Source organism: Mus musculus, chromosome 10 (genome assembly GCF_000001635.26).
Source record: "Mus musculus strain C57BL/6J chromosome 10, GRCm38.p6 C57BL/6J".
Taxonomy (NCBI): domain Eukaryota; kingdom Metazoa; phylum Chordata; class Mammalia; order Rodentia; family Muridae; genus Mus; species Mus musculus.
This window is the reverse complement of record NC_000076.6, coordinates 45,220,813-45,234,680: the sequence shown is the minus strand read 5'-3', so window position 1 is coordinate 45,234,680 and position 13,868 is coordinate 45,220,813. Positions and strand designations below refer to the sequence as shown.

At 41.0% G+C, this 13,868-nt stretch overlaps 1 annotated feature.

Annotated features, from left to right (window-relative positions):
* Positions 2,895 to 6,068: an enhancer, noted in NCBI's record as "VISTA enhancer mm87". NCBI's record gives its function as "enhancer in: limb[4/7] | heart[7/7] | other[4/7]" and the evidence as "EXISTENCE:transgenic organism evidence [ECO:0001131][PMID:17130149]".

Below are 13,868 nucleotides of genomic sequence, written 5' to 3'. Positions count from 1 at the left end.
TAAACAAATAAAATATTTTGAAAAAAGTTTTAAAAGATTTACTTATTTATTTATTTTATATATGTGAGTACATCGTTGCTGTCTTCAGACACACCAGAAGAGGGCATTGATCCCATTACAGATGGTTGTGAACCACCATGTGGTTGCTGGGATTTGAACTCAGGACCTTTGGAAGAACCACTGAGCCATTTCTACAGCCCCTTGAAAATATTATTTATTGTATTCACACTCGCAATAAGAAATGACTGTTCAGGACTGGAGAGATGGGCTCAGAGGCTAAAGACCTTGTTGTGCAATAATCAGAAGAGCCTAAATTTGGATCCCAGCATACATCAAACAAACCTGTAACTACAGTTCTCAGGGATCTGATATGTTCTTCTGGCCTCTAGGCACAAGTGCATGTACCTGCACACATGTATATATATGCATGCAATCACACACACATACACATAAATAGTTTTACAAAGATGTTATTACTCATACTTTACTGAATCGCTGTCATGTTCTTACGTTAACATCTTTAGGATCTGCTAAACACGATGTACACATTTGATCTACGGTCTGTAGGAAGACTCCAGCCAACTCTTCCTTATTGGTTTCTTCTCACTTGTAAGAAGTCAAAGGGGGATGCCATAGATTTAATAATTTTCTTATCTATCCAGTTAAGCTGCATTAATGAGGAGTAGATTGGTGATTTTTCCCCCCATTTTGTGTACTTAGCTTAGGTATTACCTAGTACTCTATGGAACATAACCTCTTAGAGCTAGGTACTGGGATTACATTAACAAAATATGATAAGCAGGAGAAAAGCAGAAAAAGCCCAACTGAGGCCGAGGTATAGCATTTAATTAACACGAGGCCCACAATCGGCCAACAATAAAGAAGAGAGTTGCTCCCTCGGAGCTCTATCGGAGATTATGAGCCATGCCAGCAGCTTGGGCACAGCTTGTTAGCAAAGCCCTTGACCCCCAGCTTCGAATGAGAAAGCCATTATTTTTCTTCATTAGTTGTAATTCTTCTGAGGCTGCTGTATGTGTAATAGCCCTCCTGCAACTCTGTCAGCTACAAGTGACTCGGAGACGGCACTGGGTCTTGTGGCGAGCCCTCGCTGACCTGACATACTTCATAGGTCCTCATTATGGCAAAAGTCCAAAGTGCTTCCCAAAAGAAAGCCTTCGGGTACAGCCTGTTCTCCTGTGAGCAGCATGCATGAGAGTTGGCTTGGCCATTAGAGGTCAACACTTTATCTTCTAATAGGCCATGGCTTGCTTCCTTGTCCTGCTTTGGATTCTGATAATGCCTAGGTCAACTTGAAAAAAAAAAAACAACCAACTCTTGTGCTGATCTGTGTTGACATACATATGGACTCTTCACAGCTCTTATAGCAAAATTGAATTTCTACATGCAATAATTGTTTCATGTAATAAATATAATCTTTCAAATGTACTGCTTGTTTCTGATCATTAAGTCTGAAGAATTATATTGGGATTTGGATGCTGTGAGATTCAGAGAGGCAGCAGCTCTGAATGTCCGTTTCCTAGAAGAACGAAGAAAACAATGACACTTGTTGTTGTATACCTCTAGCTTACCTATGGCCTACAGTATCCTGCTTTGTGTGCTCTGTGGGAGGAGAAGAGGAAATAAAGATTTCTAGATGCAAGCAATGCAAATTTTAATTAGCATAAGGGAAAAGCATAAGAATATAGTGTGTGTGTTTACCCATGTACAAACACATCTGCTCTGCTCTGTCACCTGTCTTTGGCAGATACAGAAATTAATTAGAGACAGTGGATGTGTTTGGGGTAATGGGGAAGTAGGTGTGCTGGAATGGAGAAAGAACTTTCTGCCCAGCACAGAAACCTGTATGTAGATATTGGTCCTATATGTGCCATCAGAGGGGTTATAACTACTTATCTCTCTCTTGTCTACGTTACCAGCTATTGAATGTGGGTATAAAGTAAAACCAGAAGAGGAATCTAGTTTAGTCTAGCTCTAAAATCTCACCATGTATTAACTGAAATGCTTTGACAATTTGCTGCTTTAAGCACTTAGTTATCTGCCTAAGTTCCCCGACCCCAAAGCCAGGGCAGGATTTTGTGTGCTGAGATATTGAGAAGCAATTCATTATGGGAACTGTAGAGAGAGGGAAATGATGCAGGAGAGGCTGAGCTCGCACTGCCTCACAAAAATCCTGGTTCTTTGGTCCCATAGAACTCCTTCCTGGGGCCATTATAGACCATACATTTTGGAAATGTCCAGAGGTAATATAAAAGCAAGCCCCTGTAGTATTTCACTCATAAAAGTTCACCCGGAGAAACATTATCTGTTCTCTTCCAAGGCTGACTACAGGTTGCCTAGGGCAGATTTTGAGGCAGCAGCCCCTTTGCTCTGAGAGTAAGGACTCTGTCTGCAGCCTGAGCAAATGAATGAGACCACAACTTTTGTGCTTGCACCTCAGGCTGGATCTGGACCTGGGTAGTTGAAGGACAAGCAGGCTGGGCATACCAGCTCAGCACAGCCTTACCTTGGAAGTCCAAGATGGCTTCTCATGTTAGCGAAGTGGCAGAGGCAGGTGCTCATTAGGTAAGTGCCAAGACCCAGGAATTATGCTTTTACATAGAGTGTATGTAGAACTAAGCCTTTGCAGTGAGTGTATACAGAACTATGCCTTTGCATATGCGCTTTCTATACTTATAATTCACAGAAGGAAGACAGAATAAGTGTTGACTCTTTCTCCTTTAACTCTCCCATTTGAATCATTTTAAGGTTGAAAGTTGATTTATAAATCAATATACAGAAAGTAAAAAAAAAATCAACAATCAATTTTTCAAAAGAATAGTAGGTTGCTGCCTTAGATCTTCAGAGGCTGATCAATAAAAATGCTTCTGTTTTATGGGGAGTTGGGCCTAGTATCACAAATCCATGGCTTCAGGGCTCAGGAGATGCTCAGTCAGTAAAGTGCTTGCTGTATATGCGTGAGGACCCAAATTCGATTCCCCAGAACCCACATAAAAAGGCCTGGCACGGTGGCACACACTTTTAATCCTATCATTGGAGAGGCAAAGATAGAAAGATCTCTAGGGCTCACTGGCCGGGCCAGTCTAACCAAATCAGTGAACCTCGGGCCAATACGAGACCTATCTCAAAAAACAGAGGACACTGCCTGAGGAAAGACACCGGAGGCACAACCTCATGCATGTGAACACCCTGAAACCATGACTTTTAAGAGCTCAATTGATTTTACTCCATTGAAGTTTACCTGGCACATAAACATGCATTTATAATAAATATCTGCCTTGTCCTCAGCATTGTCAGTAGGAGATGCCCCTGCCTGTCTCTGATGTGATGCTACACGTCCTTGCTTTCTGGGTGACAGAGGACCTTGAACATCTCTGGCACACATGCAGGTGTCTGATGAACTCATGCACCTCCCCAGGTAACCGAGCTTGTGGGAATTCTTAGGAATGTAAGTTTGTCATTTCCTTCACAGAGTTAATGCTGATCGTAATTCCACTCTGGGCTAGGATAGGAAGGGCAGTGCTCTGACTCGGCCAGTGAGCCCTAGGGCTGGCTGCAGGCAAGGGCTGCAGAGAAGGAGCCTGAAGCTTTGTTGCAGCTGCCAGGAATGGCTGGGGCATTCTGGGAGCAGAGCTGATTCTCAGTTATTTTAATTCCTCTAGTTTTCCAGCCTGGAGTCAAGCACCTACCCATTCAGAACTCTCGTCCCCATCCCCAGCTCCCCACTTTATCAATGACTTCTGAGCAGCAGAACCTTCTAGAATCCTCACATAGTGGCAGAACTTCAGCAGACTGGTTAGCTCTGGACAGGTATCCCATGGGAAGTTGCTAGTATATTCTGGTAAACAAGACACTGTGAATTCCGCCACACTATTTGGTTTCTGATAAATTTAAGCACCAGCAACAAATTGACTTCACAGTCGCCTTTCTCATGTATCACAGAGTGAGCATTACACTCTGAGGTACATCTCTGCTTAAATGGAGACCCAGTTTCATGACAGCTCTGCCATCCTCTGGCCTGTGTGCCTCAGAATTGAATGCATATTGGATTCCCATAAGGACCTAAGTAAAATGCAGATTGCTTTAGTAGGTCCTGGGTAAAGTCTTTCTTTTATTGTGTCTTTCTAATGCTTCCTGGGTGAACCCTGAAGTCGTGAGACCCTAAGGTGTTCCCATCTTCTGCATTGCTATAGTTAGGACTGTCATTGTGTTCTTGTCTTTAGAAACTGTGAGTGAATCTGAGAATTTCCTCTTGATGTCTTCAGTCCCAGACCTGAAGGTGGTAAGTATCACTTTTCCTCACATTACTCCTCTAAAAACTTCAAAGACCACATCAAACTGCAAGGGCAGCTGGGAAATGTGATCTCCCCAGGCAGCAGTGGATACAGTCACAAACTGTTACTATCAAGAGTGAGAAGCAGATGTTGGCAGACACATCCCAGCCCCCTGCACATTAATCTCTCTGAACCTCCTCACATGCCTCTGGGGGACCTCTAGTGTCACCCAATCAAGTCTGGTGCATTCAGAAGTGTCCCGGAGGCTTTCCAGAGCTGAACTTCACAGCATTCTTTCCTTCAGAGAACACTTGAAACGCTCTCCAGGAATTTCTGAGTGCAGAGGTGGCCTATTTAGTGGTCAGTCGCAGACTTTCTCTTTCCATTCTGCTGACTTTGAAGTGAATGAGATGACTAGATTATGTTGCTTCGAACTCGACTTGTTTAATGCTTCCTGTCTCTTGGTGAGAGCAAATTAATGCTTGTAACTCAGTTTCGTGTTCTGCTGGGCTGAGTCAATGGCGTGGCAGATTCTCCAATCTGATAATTGTGTCACTTTAAATAAAGGCCAGGCAGGCACCGGCAGTCTGGGAGTTGAATAATGATCCCAGTACATTCACGATAAAGCCCTAGTTTACTAAGCAGACAAATAGCAGCATTAGGTGGTCAAATAGCTCAAGAATACTGACTGAAATCTTACAGTTCTTGACTGATGATATTTGCTCTTCCATTTTTATTTACCTGACTGAAAATGTGCCGCTTATTCACTGAAGGAAAATTTCATTTCCCTTCATTCTTCTCAATAGTCTAGTAAATAAACAGAATTCACTCAAACTAGAATGATAGTCTCTGCTTTAGCCAACGGGATAGAAGGGCAAGAGGTCACTAAAAACGCGGTCTGGCTCAGTATTGCTTAACAGATGCATATATGAGGAAGCTCTCTGAGAAAAATTACATGTGTGTATTCTCCCTCAGTGTCTCCCCCAGAGCTTAGGGACTAATGATTTTCCAGGTAGACCTTGGCTCAGTCTAGCAGTTTTACACCTTCATTGAAATGAAGAATTTTAATGTAAGATAAAGCTTGAATATAGGGCAGGGAGTGGTGGTGCCCACCTTTAATTCCACCACTTGGGAGGCAGAGGCAGGCGGATATCTGAGTTCGAGGCCAGCCTGGTCTACAGAGTGAGTTCCAGGACAGCCAGGGCTACACAGAGAAACCCTGTCTCACAAAACCAAAAAAAAAAAAAAAAAAAAAAAAAAAGCTTGAATATAACTTGAAATTAAGCCTTCCTTTTAGCCTAAGCAGATTTTACGTAACATTCATGTTTAGGGAGGGAAGCTGGGAATTGGCTCTTCATGCAGATGCTTTATGAAGGTAGCAGCCTTGTAGGAAGGTAGGATACATTTTCTCAGGATTCCAAATCAAAGGATGTAGATAAGTCCCTCCTCCTTGACCTTCAGATAATCATGGTGGTGAGAAAAGTAGGGGCAAGGATGGCAGCAGCAACAATGGCCCTGATCTACGGTGGGCTGACTAAGAACCGGACACTGTTCAAGGATCATCCCGGGTTCCATACCATCCTTGCAGAACTCCTGGGATGGCGCAGCATTATTGATGATCTCTCTTCCCTCTTCCCACAGAACTAGAGATCGAACCCAGGGCTCCACACCTGCTAGATAAGCACTATACCACCAAGCTATATTCCATTCAAAAGCTTCATTTTATAGTCAAAGAAACAATGAGACAGAAAGATGCTGAAAGCCACTCTCAAGGAAATCCATCTAACTTAGCAGACTGTGTTCACACAGGATATGTTTTCTTTTCTAACCTTAGACGTATCACTAAGAAGCATTTTCTAGCCTTTTTTATAGTAAGGTGAGCCAGTGCTATATCAAAAGATGGCCTAATCGGCCATCACTGGAAAGAGAGGCCCATTGGACACGTAAACTTTGTATGCCCCAGTACAGGGGAACGCCAGGGCCAAAAAGGGGGAGTGGGTGTATAGGGGAGTGGGGGTGGGTGGGTATGGGGGACTTTTGGTATAGCATTGGAAATGTAAATGAGCTAAATACCTAATAAAAAATGGAAAAAAATAATGTCAAATTAAATACAAAAGAACAAACTAAAAAAAAAAAAAAAACTTTAAAATGGCCCTCTGCATATTTACACTCTTTCTGCCAGCTGTAAATACGACTACAAATGGCCCTGGGGATGGAGGGGGCCACAGGTGACAGGTGCTATGGTCCACGAATCATTCCATCCACCAGAACGTCTTCTTTCGCACACTAGACAGCTAAAATATAAAGAACTCTGGGAACTTATCACATTCAAGAACTACTTATGCCCTAGCTGGAGGTGGGACCTGAGCTTGAAAGGAGGCTGTCTGGCTAATAGTCCATCTTTAACAAGTCACTTAGAAAGGCCAGCAGGTGTGGCTCTGTGGGAGCTCGCCATGGTATGTCCATGGCCTTTGCTCCAGTCTCCAAAGCTAAAAAGGGAAACAAATAAAATTGGGAGTGATCATTAGGCGCTGCCCCTCCAGGTGTCTACACTAGTGTGTACGGAGATCTCTGGGAGGTTGAATTCTAGTTCTTATGATAATCTGAGAAAAGAGTACTCAGGCAAAGTGTTCTCCCTTGGTGTTGGTAAGAATTCCATCCAGGATCAGAGCTTGCCACAGCTAGTGGTGGGACTTCCTTCCCTTTCTCTCTTCCACCTACCCTCTCTTCCTTTCCACCTCCCTCCCTCCCTCCTGCCCTCCCTCCGTCCCCATCTTCCCCTGAATTTGGCCATCTTCTGGAGACTTCCAGCCTTCTTCTGTTTATGTGTGGATAAGATGCCACCTGAGCCAAGCCAAAGCTCAACACAAGTCACTTTATTCCTTCTTCCCTGTCCATGGCCACAAGCTTTGTTCTATTTTCTACCTACTGCTGAGGTCTCACCATCCTGACTGATTTTCTACCACATTAGCATCAGCTTTGCCTTCCTTGAAGGGCTTTTACCCAAGTGAATTTAGGCCTATAAAAGTTTTTTTTTTCAAACATATGTTATAAAAATAGATATTATTGGATTGGAGATATGGCTCAGTTGGTAGAGTACCAGTCTCACAAGCATTAAGATCTGAGTTTGGATTCCTATGTCCCACTTAAAAGCTAGGGATAGCTGTGGTCACCTGTAACCTATCCCTAGGCAACAAAGACAGACCCCTGGAGCTCTCTGGCCAGCCAGTCTACCCAATCAGTGAGCTCCAGCATCACTAAAAGACCCTACCTATAAATAATAATAATAATAATAATAATAATAATAATAATAATAATAATATAGACAGTAACTGAGGAGATGTTCTCTGTTGACCTCAGCCTCCACATGATCACACACACAAATACTCACACTCCCACACACGTGAACAATACGCACGTGCACACACATACACATGCATACTCACAGAACATAAACATACAAATATGCACATATGAATATATACAAGTAAATAATAACATGTTTAAAGTTCTTATTCTCATGTGAAGGAAGGATTTGTTATAATATATGTTTTTGAGGAAATAATCCAGATGTCTTTGTTGAAATATTTTTTCAAATATTAGTTTTGCAGATAAAACTTTGGTGTTGTAAGGCAGCTTTAGAATGAGTGGAACACAAAGGTGAGGTTGGAACACAGCAGCACCCATCAATCATAACTGAGATGTGGTAATTAGCCACAAACACAGTCACTAGCGATTCTCAGTCCTGCCTGCTGGTTCTTCTGTGACTTTCTTTTACTGAATTGTGGCACTGAAACAAAATTAAAGAAGGCAGAGAAGGCTCCTCAGGGCTCACCTATACCTTCTCTTTCTTCCTCTTTGGCAGATGCTGCCCAAAGGTTCAAAGTGCTCCCACAATCAGCTCTTCACTACACAGCTCTCTTCCAGATCCACTTACCTGGGCAAGGAGCAAATATCAGTTCCCAGGCAAAGCAAATCCAAAAGGAGTGGGATAGAAATACCAAGTTAAAGAGAAAGCTTACTGCTTGAAAACAGTTACTCTATGAAGTCAATGACCATTATAGCACACACACACACACACATACACACACACACACATACACACACACACACACACACACACACACACACACACACACACACGCATACGCGCATGCACACACATGCATGCACACACATGCACATGCACAAGTTTTTCAAGATCTCCAGGGGATACCTGAAACCGCAGATAAGGTCTAGCCTTGTTTACACTTCCTTTCTCAGTATATATCTCTGTAAGGTATGATGTTAAGAAATAAACACAATAAAATAGTGATAGCAAAATATCAATTAAGAGCATAATTAGGGAAATACGCTACAATATAAGATATGTGGTCTTTCTCTCCCAGAATATCATATTTCCCCTTTTTATGATGGCACAATGCTTACATGTGAGGCATTCTGACACTGTGTCAGACTGCTGCTGGCCTACTTTACTGACTCTGAGAAGCAATAATTCTGGGTGGTATGATGAAATTCTATTACCTCTTGCCATTTTGGTAGCTGTCCTAACAGTGATCGATTGAAGACACAGTATCTGTAGTTCTGTCTATTTTCCTACAAATGACCTAACTTAATTCTTCTTCATGGGTAGCTATGCAGCATTTCTCTCATGCATTCCTCTGTTGTTGGATACTTAGGTTGGTTATCTAAGTCGGCTGTTGTGAATAGCGTTGTAGTGAACATTGACATGCAAGCATCTGCGATGTGTTGTCAAGTTGGGGTCTTTGGTAAATACCCACGAGTATTTTAACGGGACAAATTCCTAGAAAACTCACCGACTTTTATAGTGGCTCTACTATTCCATGCCCCTTAGGTGTAGGAGTTGTAGTGTAGATGAATCCACCGGGCTGGGAACTCCACAAACAGTTGTTTGCTGCTTTTTGGTAAGTTATGGCTTCTGTAATGATCTTCTGCAAAAAAAGACAAAACCACAAATAAATAAACAAAAAACCTTTGAGAAAGGTGAGATCTCTCTACACTTATCTCTGAGTATAATGATAAGTATTTCTCGAGCAGATAGGAATTAGTCTGCTTTAGTAAAGTGGTTTTAGCAATTTCGCTAGGATACATGTTCTTACTAGTCACATGTGGCTCACTGGATTTATAGTACCGGGTCTTGAGTCCAATTAGACTGCTGTTGGTTACCACTAGGATAGAAGTACCCCTGTTACACTTTTAGGGCTCCATTGCCATTTAATCATTATTGTGGCTCATAAGTTGGGCAGGAATATTGATTGCTTCCTTCTCTTAGCAGGTTTACTATCACCATATGTGCATATACACATAAACATACATGTACACATGCACATATTCATCTACACTTGCATGATTTTTATGTAATTTTAGATAAATATAAAGTGATTCCCTGTATTGAAAAACTTCAAGTATACTTAGTTTTATGTATTGCTCCTCCTTCGGTCTCTGTCTGTCTTCTCTTCCCTGAGCACTCCAGCATTAAAGCCCCTGTCCTAGTCAGACTTCTGTTGGTGTGAAGGGACACCATGGCCAAGGTAACTCTTATAAGGGAAAGAATTACCTTATGACATGGTGAGACTGGAGTCACAGGCATCAGAAAGACAAACACTGGGCCTGACTTGACCTTTTGAAACCTCAAAGCCTTCTCCAAGTAACATTTCCCCCACAAGGCCACACCTTTTCTGACAAGGCCACACCCCCTAATCTGTTTAAAGTAATGCCACTCCCTGATAACTAAGCACTCAAATATATGAACCTAGGGGAACCAATTCTTATTCCCGTATCCCCCTTTCTAGACTACCAGCATGATCCCTCTTTACCATCCTGGTTTCTATGGTTACTCCAAGCTATATGCTCACAGGTGAAGACTTGGAGCTAGGAACCCAGATGAGACTTCATGTGGTGTTTGTCATTCTGGGCCTTGGCTACTTCACTCAATATCATATTTTCCAGCTCCGAGCACTTACTGCAAATATCATTATTTCATTTTTCTTTACAGCTGAATAGTGTTCCATCATATATGTGTACTGCTTTGTCATTATGCTTTTGTCAGTTGAGGATATTTAGTTTGGTCCCACTTCCTAGCTGTTGTGAGTAGACTATTGAAGGACGTGGCTGAGAAAGTGTCTGTGGAGCACACTGAGTTCTTCGGACATATGCCAAGGATCAGTATATCTGAATCATATGATAGACTCATTGTTAACTTTTTGAAACCTCTCCATAGTGATTTCCAGAATGGCTATAGCTGTGCAATCCCACTAATAGTGACCGAGAGTTCCTGATTTCCCACAACTTCACCAGCATTGGCTGTCAGCGGATTTGTTCATATTAGCCAGTCTGGTTAGGGTAAGACGAAATCTCAACGTTGTGTTAATTCACATTTCTTTAATTACAAAGGATGGTGAGCACTTTTTAGGATACTTCTTAGCCACTTTCATTTCTCTTTGTGAGAATCCTATGTATGAATGCATAGTTCATTTTTAACTGGGTCATTTGTTTTCTCGACTGTTTTTTGAAAAAAAAAATATGTATTCTGAATATGAATTCTCTGTCAGATGTGTAGCTACTGTGATTTTCTCCCATTCTGTGGGTTTCCTCTTCATTTGACCTCAATGGAGTGTTTCCTTAGCTTCAATGAAGTTCCACGTGTCAATTGTTGACCTTAATTCTTGGCTGAATGGAGTTGTGTTCAAAAAGTTCTTCCCTACATCTATATATTATAGGATAGTGGTGTGTTTTCTCTTAGTCATTTCAGGTTTCATTATTCCACATATGAACATCCAATCTTCCCAGCACCATTTATTGGAGATGTTGTCTTGTCTCCAGTGTATGTTTTTGGCATCTTTGTAGAATATCGGATGTCTGTAGATATGTGTAGTTACGTTATTGTTCCTTAGTGCACATGCCTGCTTTTGTATTAGAGCCATATTATTTTTATTACTATATCTCTGTAATATATCTTGAAATTTGGAATAGTAGTCCCTCCATTGTTGTACTTGTGCTCTGGGTTGTTTGACTTTTAAAGTGAGGGTTCTCAGCCCTTGGGGGCTCATAACAGATCCCTGAATGTCAGCTATTTACATTACAGAAAATCAGTATTTTGATTAAGATTGCACTGAATCTGTGTCTAGGCTTTGATAGGCTGGTTCTCTTCAGTTAGTCCATCAATCCATGAGCATGGCACACTCTTCCATTTCAGTGTCTTCCTCCATCTATCTTCAGAGATTTAAAGTTATCCCTGTGGAGGACTTTCGCCTCCTTGGTTAGGTTTATTCCAAGACATTTTATTTTCTTCAATGCTGTCATAAGTGGGAATGTGTCCACAATCTGTTTTTCAGCATGGTTTTTGGTGGTGAAGAGAAAAGCTACTGGTTTTTCGAAGTTGATTTTGTATGCTGCTACTTGGAGGAAATTGTTGCTTGTTTCTAGATGTTTTCTGGTAGAACATGGATGATATTGTGTCATCCACAAGTTGTGGTAATTTGACTTCTCTTCCTATTTGTGTTCTTTCCATTTCCTTCTGCCTTTTTGCTTTATCTGGGGCTTCAGACGCTGTTAAACAGAGTGGACAGAGTGGTCAGCCCTGTCTGCTTCCTCATTTCAGTGAGATGACTTTGAATTTTAGCTGTGTTTTTTTTTTCATTTTATTTTGTTTTGTTTAGCCTTTGTTGTACTGAGGTATGTTCCCTCCAGTCTTCCTCTCTCTAGGATTTTTATCATGAAGGCATGTTGGATTTTGTTAAAGCTTTTTCTGCATTTGTTGAGATAATCAAGTGGTTTCGGTCTCTAAACTCATTCATGATACAGTAGGGTTTTTTTATGTATATATGTTGAACCACTCTGCATTTACAGGATAAAGCCAGCTTGATCATGGTAGATGATCTTTTGGCTATGATCAGTCAGTATTGGGGTTGCTGCAGGAATGCTGCATTAAACAATGAAAACACACACTTCTCTTGTGTTTGTCTAACCGAGTGTAAGCATGAATTACCCAGGTTTCTCCCTGAGTCATTTGTCAGTTTGCTCTGCTCTGCCACTGCCTGGTGTGTGTGTGTGTCATCTGTTAGTCCCTGTGTCTGATGTATTATTGTGCCTGTGTGTCTCTTGTGCCTATATCTGCTCTATATCTGCCAGTGTGTATCTGTGTCTGTGCCTGTCCCTAACAAAGAGCCTTTATATTGATTGACCATCACTAAAAACACAGCATAGGTAAAAAATTAGGGATGCCTTTTTACATGGATTTCAAAAAGAGTTTTACAAGGGAAGTAGTTATTTTACTATTCCAACTGTCCCAGAACAGCACTCAAAGCTGCAGATAGATACTATCAACCTATATGCAAATATTTCTTCCAACATTTAAGTGATATTTGTCTTGTCTAAGATTGATTTCAACCTCCAGACTGTGATGGTGCATGCCTTTAATCTCAGAGCTTGGGAGGCAGAAGCAGGTGGATCTCAGAGTTCAAGGCCAGCCTATTCAACAGAGTGAGTTTCAGGACAGCCAGGGAGAAACCTTGTCTCAAAAAATAACAACAAAACAAACAAAACAAAACAAATTCCCAAACCAAAGCCAAACCCAAACCAAAGCAAAAAACCAGTAACATCAAAACCAACAACAACAAATCCAAAAAACCAAAGCCTATCGGCTGCTTTCAGCAAATGATTACCACAACACACACAATACACTGTTCTGGGCCAGGGACATGGAAAGTTGCATAAATTAAAGCTATGCCTTTGGCTTAGTCTGTAAAACTGATTGCATGGAAAAATCTAGGAATAGTAAGGTTGCTTACATTGTCCTCTTAAAGGCAGGAAAATCTTAAATAGGCTGAGTACCCAGTAAGACAGCAGGTTAAGTATAATCTCAAATGAGTCTCTGATAAAGCCAGAGACATTTTTAGAAAATGTATTGACACAGTTTTTAAGTACTTAGTTGAGGATTTTTGTATGTAAATTCCCATACAGGATATGGGCCTGTATTGGTGTTGTTGTTGTTGTTGTGTCTTTACTTCCTTTTAGTATTAGAAATTGCGGGATTTGTAGGAGTTTGGAAAAGTTCCATATGTTTATACTTTTGAAAATAATTTGAGGCTGGAGAAATGGTTCAGTGGTTAAGAGCACTAGACTGCTCTTCTGGAGTTCCTGAGTTCAATTCCTAGCAACTACATGGTGGTTCAGAACCATCTGTAATGGATTCTGATGCCCTCTTCTGGTGTGTCTGAAGACAGCAACAGCATACTCACATAGATAAAATAAATAAATCTTTAAAAAAAAAAGTAAACCATTAAAAAAATGAAAATTGAGTACTTTTTTTTAGTAATGACTGCCATTCTGATGGCAAGATAGAATTTTAATGTAATTTTGCTTTACATTTCTTTTGATGAAGAATTAAGCATTTTTACATATTATTGGCCATTTGTAATTCATCTTTCAACAACTGCTTATTGCTTTATCCTATTAATTGTGTTATTTAATTTCTTACTGTTTAGTTTTATATTTTCTTATATATATCATATTCCAGCCATATAGTTAGAAAGCATTTTACCATTCTTCAAGCTG